The sequence below is a fragment of the Podarcis tiliguerta genome (genome assembly GCF_965153285.1).
Source record: "Podarcis tiliguerta genome assembly, chromosome: Z".
Lineage (NCBI taxonomy): Eukaryota > Metazoa > Chordata > Lepidosauria > Squamata > Lacertidae > Podarcis > Podarcis tiliguerta.
Window position 1 is genome coordinate 43,188,935 of NC_139553.1, and position 11,941 is coordinate 43,200,875.

At 42.4% G+C, this 11,941-nt stretch overlaps 1 long non-coding RNA gene across 1 annotated transcript in view; it reads left to right on the forward strand.

Moving 5' to 3' along the window:
- The window catches only part of LOC310669053, a 59,865-nt gene extending 48,385 nt beyond the window's left edge, over positions 1–11,480 (forward strand). Inside the window, exon 3 of the long non-coding RNA XR_014506994.1 lies at positions 6,847–11,480. This is a non-coding gene — a long non-coding RNA (uncharacterized lncRNA). The remainder of the gene's footprint in view (positions 1–6,846) is intronic.
- Positions 11,481–11,941: the final 461 nt, after the last annotated feature.

Consider the following 11,941-nt stretch of genomic DNA (forward strand, 5'->3'; position numbering starts at 1 on the left):
TCTGCTCCAGACTCTGCCAGCTCACTAAATCCTCTTACCTCTTCAGCACCTCCTCCTCCTCCTAGTCTTTTCTCTCTACTCCCTCTGACCACGCATCATTGTCCCATCACCAACCCTCGGGCTCTGAGACTTCTTTCCTTCAAGGTTCCCCAGCTGGTTCCTCCCAACATTCCTCTGCATCTAACTAGTCCATGATATGCATGTACAGTGCCCTCAGACCTACTGCCTCCAGATCACCTTTTTTAAGGGATTGGTGGAAGTGGGGAATTTCTTTTCAGCCCCTTTTCTAATGATCTCCAACATCAAATTTACAGTTTTCCATAGCTGCCTCACAATTGTTCAACATCTTCAATTAATAATAATAATAATGGCTTCCAACAAAATATAAAATAACATATGATACATCAGACATTATGACCCCAAGGTCACATTCCAGGTTACAGAATTATAGAATCTTAGAGAATCATACATGGCAAATGGTCATCCAACTTCTGCTTAAAAACCTCCAAGCAGAGTCCACAACCCGCTGAGGGGGGTTGTTCCAGCACCAGTGGAACCACCAGTCACCACCAGTTCAGTCCCATTAGTATATATGGGAATTGAGGGTGTTTTTGCCCCAGTGTGCATCACTTTACACTTACATACTTTGAATTGAATGCCCATTTACCAATTTAAGAGTTCCTTTTGGAGTTCCTTGCAATCACTTTTTGTTTTAAATGCCTTGAACCATTTGGTATCATAAGCAAACTTGGCTACTTCATAGTTCATCCCCAACTTGGAGGGCTTTAAAAGAGGATTAGACAAATTCAGGGAAGATATGGCTACCAGTGGCTGCTAGTTATGATGGCTATGTTCTTCTTCCACAGTTGGAGGCAGCAGTGCTGTTGAATACCAGATGCTGGAAACCATGGGGAGGGGGGGAGTGCTCTTGTACTTGGGTTCTGCTTGCAGGTTTCCCACAGGCAACTATCTGTTCAACCACTATGAGAACAAGATGCTGGATTATATAAGGCCATCAGCCTGATCCAACAGGCTCTTCTTAAGTTCCTACATCCTAATCTTTCTGGGTCTCAATTTCTACTTTGGAAGAACTGTTCATTTATTCCTCAAGTGTCTGTAGATGTACCTTCATGGAACTCCATATATGTGGGGTTGGTGTGTAATTTTTTCTCTGGGTTTCTACAAATGCTTGTCCCAATTTCTGGATTTGCTTCATTAAGTTGATTCACCCGGTCTTTGGAGGCTGCTTAAAGGCCTAATAGCATATTGAAGAAGAAATCTGGTCTGAAATTCATTGCAGCCTTCTGTGTTTTAACCTGGTTTCCCCTTGAAAGCCCCCAGGAACATACAGGATTCAATATGAGAGAGAACTCCAAATAGCATTTCTTTTCTGAGCACTGTTTGAAAGCAGGAAGAAGGCATATCATCTAAAGCTTTTGAGAATAAATATAGGGAGAGGAAGGCTCGGATAACCTCAAATGGCTAAGATGTACAGACTTTCCCCTCCCACCTCACTCCTGAAAATCCATCTGTGATGCTAGTTATACCTGTTAACATCCACCTTGACAGTGCAAACCAGTTTCAAATGCAACAGAAAAATGGTACTAATTACCAAAATTTCTGGCTATGCCTATACTGGATTCTTCATTGGCAGGCTAATGGGTGACCTGCTCTGCCTTGGCTTTTATATCTGTAGTATGATTAGGAGGCTCATAAGCCGCATATAATACAAAGCCTTCTAAATTTAGCCCAATAATTGAGCCATGTGACATTACCTTTCCACTGATGAGAGGAGCTGGAAATCAATGCAATTGATCGATGTGATTTGTTGTCTTCATAATGAGAAAGGGAAATGTGAGAACCCTTTTTCATCGTTGCAGAAGCTCCCTGAAGCACAGACTCCAGCAAAATGTCCAAATGGTTCCAGTTTTGGCCAGGTAAATTCAGAAATCACCACTGAAACCATAGAATCAAATATCGTTTTGGGTAAGAAGAAAATGTGCTGGTTTATGGTCCTCCTCTAAAAGAGGAGTGGGAAATACAGGAAAAAAACCTAGCACTTGTTCCAGCTGGTCCATCACCTCCCGACATGCCTATCTCCTGCCAGCTGTTCTGTGGAAAGATCCTTATTTGCTTATTTTTGATGTTGATCACTGTGATTTTTTGATTGGATGCTGATATTACTTGCAAGCCACTGAAGAATGGGCTTGTGTACTGAAAGGCATTTGTAAATGACTGCAGTAACTAAATACAAAATTGAGTTTATTTTAGTCCTCTTTGAATAAAGTGTTGATTTAGATGCAGCCTTAAACAGACTCAGTCTACTGACCCAGCCTATTCCACTTTGCCTTCACTGATTGGCAATGCATTTCCAGAAAGTTAAGAGAATTAGAAACTTGGGGCACTTTGAAAACATTCCTGAGTTACGACGGTAATCATTTTGAAGTTCTTGGATTTTGAAAACTGTTCCCATCTGGACTGAAAAAGGAAATGAAGGGAGTGACACATGCTGGTTTTGCGTGGCTTTTGACAACGCACCTGTCCTGGGGATTTTGTGCCATATGGTGCTCTGCCTCAGGCTGCAAGAGAGAACGGGTGTAGCTCAGTAGCAGAGCAATTGTTCTGCATACAGAAGGTCCTAGGATCAATCTCCAGCATCTCCAGTAGAGGTGGGGAAATGAAGGTGGAAGGTGGAAGGAGGAAGGTGAGTTTAATATTAAATTAATGTGAAAAAATATATAAGGAGATATATTGACTGCTGCTTTGTCAGAACTCTGTAAACGTATACCATCTTTTGATAAATTTGTTTTGATCATAGAATCATAGAATCATAGAGTTGGAAGAGACCACAAGGGTCATCGAGTCCAACCCCCTGCCAAGCAGGAAACACCATCAGAGCACTCCTGACATATAGTTGTCAAGCCTCTGCTTAAAGACCTCCAAAGAAGGAGACTCCACCACACTCCTTGGCAGCAAATTCCACTGTCGAACAGCTCTTACTGTCAGGAAGTTCTTCCTAATGTTTAGGTGGAATCTTCTTTCTTGTAGTTTGTATCCATTGCTCCGTGTCCGCTTCTCTGGAGCAGCAGAAAACAACCTTTCTCCCTCCTCTATGTGACATCCTTTTATATATTTGAACATGGCTATCATATCACCCCTTAACCTCCTCTTCTCCAGGCTAAACATGCCCAGCTCCCTTAGCCGATCCTCATAAGGCATTGTTTCCAGGCCTTTGACCATTTTGGTTGCCCTCCTCTGTACACGTTCTAGTTTGTCAGTGTCCTTCTTGAACTGTGGTGCCCAGAACTGGACACAGTACTCCAGGTGAGGTCTGACCAGAGCAGAATACAGTGGCACTATAACTTCCCTTGATCTAGATGCTATACTCCTATTGATGCAGCCCAGAATTGCATTGGCTTTTTTAGCTGCCGCGTCACACTGTTGGCTCATGTTAAGTTTGTGGTCAACCAAGACTCCTAGATCCTTTTCACATGTACTGCTCTCAAGCCAGGTGTCACCCATCTTGTATTTGTGCCTCTCATTTTTTTTGCCCAAGTGCAATACTTTACATTTCTCCCTGTTAAAATTCATCTTGTTTGTTTTGGCCCAGTTCTCTAATCTGTCAAGGTCGTTTTGAAGTGTGATCCTGTCTTCTGCGGTGTTAGCCACCCCTCCCAGTTTGGTGTCATCTGCAAATTTGATCAGGATGCCCTTGAGTCCATCATCCAAGTCGTTGATAAAGATGTTGAATAAGACCGGGCCCAAGACAGAACCCTGTGGCACCCCACTAGTCACTCTTCTCCAGGATGAAGAGGAACCATTGATGAGCACCCTTTGGGTCCGGTCAGTCAGCCAGTTACAAATCCACTGAGTGGTAGCATAGTCAAGACCGCATTTTACCAGCTTCTTTACAAGAATATCATGGGGCACCTTGTCAAATGCCTTGCTGAAATCAAGGTAGACTACATCCACTGCGTTCCCTTCATCTACCAGGCTTGTAATTCTGTCAAAAAATGAGATCAGGTTAGTCTGACATGACTTATTTTTCAGAAATCCATGCTGACTAATGGTGATCACAGCATTCCTTTCTAGGTGCTCACAGATTGTTTGCTTAATGATCTGCTCCAGAATCTTCCCTGGTATTGATGTTAGACTGACTGGGCGGTAATTATTTGGGTCCTCGCTTTTCCCCTTTTTGAAAATAGGGACAACATTTGCCCTCCTCCAGTCTGCCGGGACTTCGCCTGTTCTCCAGGAATTCTCAAAGATGACTGCCAGTGGTTCTGAGATCACATCTGCCAGTTCTTTTAATACTCTTGGATGCAGTTCATCTGGCCCTGGAGACTTGAATACATCTAAACTAGCCAAGTGTTCTTGTACTATCTCCTTAGTTATTCTGGGCTGTGTTTCCTCTGCTGAATCATTTGCTCCAAATTCTTCAGGTCGGGCATTGTTTTCTTTATCGGAGAAGACTGAGGCAAAGAAGGCATTGAGGAGTTCAGCCCTTTCTGTGTCCCCTGTTTGCATTTCACCATCTTCTCCTCTGAGTGACCCCACTGTTTCTTTGTTCTTCCTTTTGCTACGAACATACCCATAGAAGCCTTTTTTGTTGCTTTTAACCTCTCTAGCAAGCCTGAGTTCATTCTGTGCTTTAGCTTTTCTGACTTTGTGTCTACACGTGCTGGCTATTTGTTTGAATTCCTCTTTGGTGGTTTCCCCCCTTTTCCATTTTTTGTACACATCCTTTTTTAATCTTAACTCAGTTAAAAGTTCTTTAGATAGCCACCCTGGCTTCTTTAGGCACCTTCCATGTTTCCGTCTCATTGGTATTGCCTGAAGTTGTGCTTTTACTATCTCCCTCTTAACAAACTCCCAGCCATCATGAACTCCCTTTCCTTTTAGTATTACTGTCCATGGGATCTCACCCAGCACTTCCCTAAGTTTTATGAAGTCGGCTTTCTTAAAGTCAAGAAATTGAGTCCTAGTATGCTTGGCTGCTCCTTTCCGTTGTATAGTAAACTTCAGAAGAGCATGATCACTTGCGCCTAATGATCCTTCCACTTCTACGCCATTAACCAGGTCATCGACATTGGTTAGGACCAGATCTAAAATGGCTGTTCCTCTTGTTGCTTCTCCCACTTTCTGGACAATGAAGTTGTCTGCAAGGCCAGTGAGGAATCTGTTTGACCTTATACTCTTGGCTGAGTTTGACCTCCAACAAATATCTGGGTAATTGAAGTCCCCCATTACTACTATCTCCCTTCCTTTTGCATGCTTGGCCATCTGTTCCAGGAAGGCATCATCTATGTCCTCCGTTTGGCTTGGGGATCTATAGTAAACTCCCACAATGAGGTCACTATTATTCTTCTCTCCCTTAATTTTGACCCAAATGCTCTCACTTTGGCTTTGAGGTTCTAAATCTTGGATCTCTTCACAGGTATACACATCCCTGACATATAACGCCACTCCTCCTCCTTTCTTGTCTGGTCTGTTTCTCTGAAATAGATTGTATCCCTCCATTTTTACATTCCAATCGTGGGACTTATCCCACCAGGTTTCAGTGATGCCTATTATGTCATATTTAGTTTGCTGTACCAAGAGCTCAAGCTCATCTTGTTTATTTCCCATGCTTTGTGCATTAGTGTACAGACATTGAAGTCCATTAGTCATTCCCCCGTGTCTCTTATTTAAGGATTTTTTCCTCCCACCACTAGGTCTGCTTGCTGTTTGCTCCATTTGGTCTATGACATTTGGATGATCATCTTCATCAATTAATAGACTCCTACCTTCAGGAGCACTGTCTCCCTCCCCCACATTAGTCAGTTTAAAGCCCTCCTGATGAGGTTTCTTAGTTTTTTGGCAAAAACATTCCTCCCAACCGTTGTGAGGTGCAGCCCATCGCTTGCCAGAAGTCCATCCTCAAGAAACTGCAGTCCGTGATCTAAGAATCCAAACCGTTCCTGTTTACACCATTTGCGAAGCCAGCTGTTTACTTCCACTATTTTCCTCTCTCTCCCTGGGCCACGTCGTTCAACTGGGAGGACAGATGAGATGACGATTTGTGCATTTAATTGCTTCAATTTCCTGCCCAGAGCCTCGTAGTCTCTTTTGATCTTCTGGAGGCTATTGCTTGCAGTGTCATTGGTTCCCACATGAACCAAGAGGAAGGGGTATTTGTCAGTGGGTTTTATGATTCCTTGCAGTCGTTCAGTTACATCTTGGATCTTAGCCCCGGGGAGACAGCACACTTCCCGAGACATCTTGTCAGGCCCACAGATCACTGCTTCTGTTCCCCTCAGTAGGGAATCCCCTATCACCACTACACGCCTTCTCTTAGGTTTGGTCAGGGTTATTCCATGAGCGGTCCGTTCCAAGGTCGCCTGCACATTCCCTGAGGACTGACTTTGCTGCTGATCATTGCTATAAATTGTCCCCCCCCCCATTATATGTTTGCTTTATCTGCAAGTCCATTTCCCAACTTTAGTCATTCCATAACTGTTGGGGGATTTGGGAGGGGGCAATGGGAACTCACAGGCAACATTTTGGCAACTTCTGGGATAAAGGCTACCTCTGAATTTTGTTCTCATTCCTTCATTCAAGCCCCTTCCTTTGTGTCTGTATCAATGAATATATTTTTCTTTTGTGTTTTAAATGTTAGAATTAGATTTTAAAATTTACTGTACTTTCTGTGTGATCATGAAAAGCATTATTTTTTTAAAAAAATACAGGATGTAATGTAGGAATGATTTAATGAAATGGATCCCAAATTCTCAGTAGGAATGTATGCGGATGTGGAGAACCACATGCTAAATCACTCCAGGTAATTTTCTTTTCTTTTCTGGCCAGGTATGTGAGGGAAAGAAGAGGAAAGGGCAAGAATGATCAATGCCTCACTGAAATATTTATAGAAATCTACAGCCAAATTCTGCAGCTGCTTGAAGATCAAGAGTGCCTCTTATCTCCCTCCATGGGTCAGAGAATCAAAACTTCCTTCCTTATTAGCTTTGGAGACAAAGGAACAAGGTCGTCATATTCATCTAAATAACTCAAGACACCTGAATAACTTCAGGGGTAAGGAGAAAGCGACATGCTGTACAGTGTAGACCTGGAGGGCTAGTACTGAATATAGAGTCTGGGCAGATGGCTATCCTGTCTCACAGCTGCACCAGATTCATGAGTAAAGATGCCACTCAATGGTTAGCAGGCTTCTGCAGGTGACACAGAAAATCCAACTTCGGGATATTTTGGCCTATGGGAAGCCTACAAGCTGGACATGAATGCAATGCTCTCCCCTCCTACAGTTTCCAGCAACTGGTATTTGGAAGCAAAAAAGAAGGGAAAAAAAGAAAAAGGGTAAAGGATTCCTGGACGGTTACATCCAGTCAAAGGCGACTATGCCACTCATCTCACTTTCAGGCCCAAGGAGCTGGCATTTGTCCACAGACAGGTTTCCGGGTCAAGTGGCCAGCAGGACTAAACCGTTTCTGGCACAATGGAAACACCTTGATGGAAACCAGAGTGCACAGAAATGCTGTTTACTTTCCTGTCACAGTGGTACCTATTTATCTACTTGCACTGGCGTGCTTTCGAACTGCTAGATTGGCAGGAGCCGGGACAGAGCAACTGGAGCTCACTCCGTCATGGGGATTCAAACCGCCGACCTTCTGATCAGCAAGCCCAAGAGGCTCAGTGGTTTAGGCCACAGCGCCACCCTATACAGCCTCTGACTGTGGAGGTTCTAACTTTCGTCTTTATCCTGCTTTGTTTGTTCATTGACCCTGGCTACTAGTTTCTCCCATGGCTTTTCAACTTGTGACTCACGTCCAACAAGATTTCTAAATGGTGATTCTGTGAAACAGGATGCTAGATTAGATGGGCTTTTGTTCTGATTGAACAGGGCCATTTTTTATGTTCATCATTCACACACTTATTTAATTGGTGATTTTTATGCGGGGGGGGAATGTTGCTTTCAAACAAACACCACAAGCTGCTCTGAAAAGCCCATTCTTTATAGTCAATCTCATTTCAGCTAAGGTTTTGGGGAAATCTATCAATCCATGTCAGTGGTTTTTAATCAAATCCTTCATTCCAGTGCACAATAAGTGTTCAACAATATACCCCCCCCCCAGTCCCCCAACAAGCTTCAGTGCTATCAGGTTACAACAAGGGCTCCTAATGGCAGATGTTTTTGAAAGAAAACATTATTGTATTATGAAATTATTTTGCTGTCCTCTAAATGCTAGTCTAAATAAATGAATTTCATTTGTTTCATTACTTCTAATTATGAAAATGAACTGTAATTCAAATGAATGAACTCCACGTTTTTCATTAGATTCTAATGGAAGGAGAAACTGATATACCATGGAACAGCCTATACAGAACGGTGAGACAGAGCAGGAAGGGGAGTGAGGGAGAAAAAGGTGTGTGTATGTGTGTGTGAAATTGACAGGTATATTTTGTGAACAAAATGGAGAATGGTAGTCCTTCCCTACAGGAACATTTGCAGCCTGAAGCCCTGGGGGAATAGGGTAGTACGGTCATACTTCGGGTTACAGACACTTCAGGTTGCATTTTTTCAGGTTACAGATGCGCCAAAACCCGGAAGTACCAGAATGGGCTACTTCCAGGTTTCAGTGGTCGCACATGCGCAGAAGCGCTAGATCACGCTTTGCACATGCGCAGAAGCACTGAATTGCATGCACAGACACGCTGCTGCAGGTTGTGAATGCTATAGGTTGCAAACGTGCATCCCGCATAGATCACGTTTGCAACCCGAGTGTCCACTGTACAGTGTATGAAAATACCACACTCTTTGGATAGAAAGCACCGAATTTACAGGCAGCAGAAGGTAGCAGAAAGGACTTACCATTGTGGCAGAGAGTTTCCTTCTCCCCCCCCCCCATTTTCTTTTAAAACATGCTAAGGCACTTTTAAAAGCAGGAATCCTTGGTGGCGACATTTTTGCTGATATAATAACAGTGGAGCTCTGGCCACTCTCAGCATCATTCTTAGTTTCCTGAAAGCCTCTGAGAAGAGCACTTGAATGCATGCACTTGCATGGCAGTGAAAGTGACCAGAGCTTCACAGGCGCTGCTGTACCCTCAAAGCTGCCAGCAACTCACCCCCCCCCCAAACGGCAACCAAAACAGCTTCCCCTCCAGTTCACCTCTTGTGGGTGGGAATAACACAATGGGACAAGATTGCATCCATGCATACATACATGGGATTTTCCTAATTTGTGCTCCTAGCTGGACATGTATTGGACAGCCCACTGGAGGGTTCCTCATCTTCATGTGTGAATTTTGGTGGTTGAGGCTGGGTTGGTGCTATAAGGAGGGGAAAATCCACACATTCTGTTGCATCTTTGAATCCTGGCTATGGGCCTGAGCTCACCCTCACTTTATAAGGTGAACCATACTGTTCAGTAAGCTATTCAGAAGATAGCTTGGGAAAATGGCTGGAAATGTAAGTCATATGAAAACCTTGCTGGAGGGAATAATTGGATCTTTGAAGAAAAGTAAGCTTGTACAATGAGCACTCACACTTTACATTGTGGGTGCCCTTTGCGGGATCGCACGCAGTGCTACAGTTCCCAGGGAACTTAATGGCAAACAGGGACTGGCCTGCCTCTCAGTGTTATTATTTGGAGGTTCATGCCCAGCCTCAGTAGTCAAGTTTCTTGCTGGGAGATGGGGCCAGTCCCATTTATATATAGGAGGTGGAGCTGACAGTAGCCAGGCAGTTGGCTCAGGAGATTCGCCTACCCTCTCCTCCCTTAGTTTAACGTTTTTGTGTTTTCAGGTTAACTCTTTCTTCCTGTTTAGCAGGTGCTGTTTCAGTCTTTGACTGGTTGCTGTTGAAGAACTGGGAAGAAATTTTCCTACATTGGCAGGTTTTGTCTTCCCCGTAGCCATTCGTCACAACTTTGACATTTATGGCCTTGGGTGGAATCCTTTAGTCTTTTCTTCCCTATAGTGTGGTGTATGTGAAGTGATGACTCACCTCCATGCGGCGTCGATTCCAGGGTCCCCTCTTAAAAGGGGTTATATATATGGGTGTCACTGACCATACACCAAAAGGCTGTCAGTGAACTACCCTGCATGCGGGGATATGGGCTGGGCTGCCTGCTTACACATACTTCTCACAGTGCACCCCTATATCCCATTTGCCTTAATGTGCCCCAGTTTCCCTGGCTGGGGGGCTGGGAGGGATACACGCCCAAGGCCTAAGCCAAGGTCTTCCTACATTCGGAAGTTTTAATAAAGTTGTGGCCTAATTTAAGTCCATAACACGTTGTCAGAATCGTTATTCCTTTCCTATGATCCCTGGGGGCTGGGGCTGTCGTGGCCTGGTCACACAATGAGTGTCCAGGACCTAAGAGATGAATTAAATTGTTGTAATAGTTGTTGTTGTTGTTGTTACTACTAGTACTACTACTACCAGTAATATATTTATCATTTTCTAAACCACTATCTTAAAGCGATTTACTCAAACAATAATGAAAAGCACTTAAAAATACAAAAACAACAAATACTTTATATAAAAATATTAAATCCCTAACAAGTGGAAAGCCTGTCAAAACAAAAAACATATTCAGCTGTTTCCAGAAAGTACAAGATCATGGGTGCCTGCAGTATCTTGATGGAACTTCTGTTTCACAGAATGGGGGAAATTGCATCGTAAGTCCTTCTCTGAGTTACTGGAATAGAGAGGACATTTCATTCAGCTCAGAAGCAAGTTGCATTAGAATCTATATGTTGTTGTTTAGTTGTTTAGTTGTGTCCGACTTTTCGTGACCCCATGCACCAGAGCGTGCCAGGCATTCCTGTGTTCGCATCTATATGTAGCATCTCTTTATATTCAAAATTGAGATTGATTCAAGGTATGTTGGACTCCACAGTGTCTGTATAAGAAGCATCTGGGTGGCTCAGATAACTCATAAAATCATATACCGGTAATTGTACAGTAGAAGGGACTTCGAAGCTGATGATTTAATGCTGCAAGTGCCTCTTTGAAGGATATGATTGGGGGTATGTCCTGTGTTGTTGCCTTTCTGGTCAGAATTTTTTTGTTCATTGTAACTTTGTTTTGGGAAAGGTCTTTATATTTGCAGATGTTCACAAACTCTTAAATTATATTGTTGTGGTGTGGGGGCTAACAAACAGACAACAAAAACGTGCCCCACATGCGCATGTGATAGGAAAGAGATTTATATTGCAAATCTATTCATTTGTTGGAAGATCTCTCTGTCCTTTCTACATTTGAATGCCTGATTATAATCATCAATCTTGTTTAGATACTCATCTGGACATACGGACTGCCTTGTATTCTTTTATATGTTTAAGTTAGGATTTATGGACTTTTTATTGTTAATGTTAGATGATGATGTCTCTATCTTGCCATCCATGCTATAATCTGTAAAAATAAAATAAAAAGTAAATTAGAACACTAAATAAAATAAATAAATAAGATTTAAAAAACAGCAGTCTGAAAGTCTGGCAATTACATCTATCTATCATCTATCTATCCATCTATCATCTATCATCTATCTATCTATCTATCATCTATCTATCTATCTATCTATCTATCTATCTATCATCTATCTATCTATCATTCTATCATCTATCTATCTATCATCTATCTATTTCTATCTATCTATCATCTATCTATCTATCTATCTATCTATCTATCTATCTATCATCTATCTATCATCTATCTATCTATCATCTATCTATCTATCTATCATCTATCATCTATCATCTATCTATATCTATCTATATCTATCTATCATCTATCTATCTATCTATCTATCTATCTATCTATCTATCTATCATCTATCTATCATCTATCTATCTAATCTATATCTATATCTATATCTATAATATCTATATCTATCTATCATCTCTCTCTCTCCCCTGCCCCCTCAAGGCAAAATATCAAA